The following is a 1,578-nucleotide window of genomic DNA, read 5'->3' as shown; positions in this document are numbered from 1 at the left end:
AAACAATGACAGCAGATCACCTTATTCTTTATCTCCTAGGCAAAATAATCTTTGAAGAGGGGAGGAAAACCCACTGCAAGGGGCAATCTTTATTTCCTAGAGTCCAGCTTTAACATATAGGCGAGTACAAATCATAGTAAAAATTTAACAAAGTAAAAATAATCTAATACACCAAATCAGCTGCTTTATTTTAGATATCTTGAATCATATTTGTTAATGCTATGCTAATCCTTAAGAAAGTTTATTAGTTAAAAGAGGAGTCTCCAAACTACAGCCTGTGGGCCACATCTAGCCCACAGGTAGGGGCAGTGGTGTATCCTTGATGTGCACTGATTGTGGATTAAGGTCATCAGAGACTTCTTATGGTCTCTGCTTCTGATGTAACAGCGGGACTCTGATTTTTTTTTTTTTTCAGCCTGCAAATGTTTGTAAAATTCACTATATTTCCAAAAGTATTGGGACACCTGCCTTTACACGCACGTGAACTTTAATTGCACCCCAGTCTTAGTCCGTAGGGTTCAATATTGAGTTGGCCCACCCTTTGCAGCTATAACAGCTTCAACTCTTCTGGGAAGGTTGTCCACAAGGTTTAGGAGTGTGTCTATGGGAATGTTTGACCATTCTTCCAGAAGCGCATTTGTGAGGTCAGGCACTGATGTGTATGAGAAGGCCTGGCTCGCAGTCTCCACTCTAATTCATGCCAAAGTTGTTCTATCGGGTTGAGGTCAGGACTCTGTGCGGGCCAGTCAAGTTCCTCCACCCCAAACTCGCTAATCCGTGTCTTTATAGACATTGCTTTGTGCACTGGTGGGCAGTCATGTTGGAACACGAAGGGGCCATCCCTAAACTGTTCCTACAAAGTTGGGAATATGACATTGTCTAAAATGTCTTGGTATGCTGACGCCTTAAATTGATATTAAGTCTAATTTTTTTTTTTTTTAGTTAATAATAACAAACATGTTATACTTACCTGCTCTGTGTAGTGGTTTTGCACAGAGCAGCCCTGATCCTCCTCTTCTCGGGTCCCCGTCGGCGCTCCCGGCCCCTCCCTCCGGTTAAGTGTCCCCACAGCAAGCAGCTTGCTATGGGGGCACCCGTGCAGAAGCTCCGTGTCCATTCAGACACGGAGCCGCGGCCCGCCCACTTTCTCTCCTCATTGGCTGGCTGACAAAATGGTCAAACATTCCCATAGACACACTCCTAAACCTTGTGGACAGCCTTCCCAGAAAAGTTGAAGCTGTTATAGCTGCAAAGGGTGGGCCAACTCAATATTGAACCCTACAGACTAAAACTGGGATGCCATTAAAGTTTGTGTGTGTAAAAGCAGGCGTCCCAATACTTTTGGTAATATAGTGTATATCATGTGGCCATCATACTGAAAACTGGGTAGACTCCTGAGTTAAAAGACTCCTGCATAGAATTAATGCGGCCTCTTTTTTTATTATCTTATTCAGATTCATCGTCCATCCTTTAGTATTTAGGAGCGACACATATAATATACCAGTTGTGAACTCTGCACTTACTAGAGTGTTTTACAATGAAAATAACCGAGCTGGACTTGAAAGCAAAGAACACACA

This window comes from Aquarana catesbeiana, linkage group LG09 (genome assembly GCF_042186555.1).
Source record: "Aquarana catesbeiana isolate 2022-GZ linkage group LG09, ASM4218655v1, whole genome shotgun sequence".
NCBI classification, from domain to species: Eukaryota; Metazoa; Chordata; class Amphibia; order Anura; family Ranidae; genus Aquarana; species Aquarana catesbeiana.
This window is presented reverse-complemented; position numbering follows the sequence as displayed.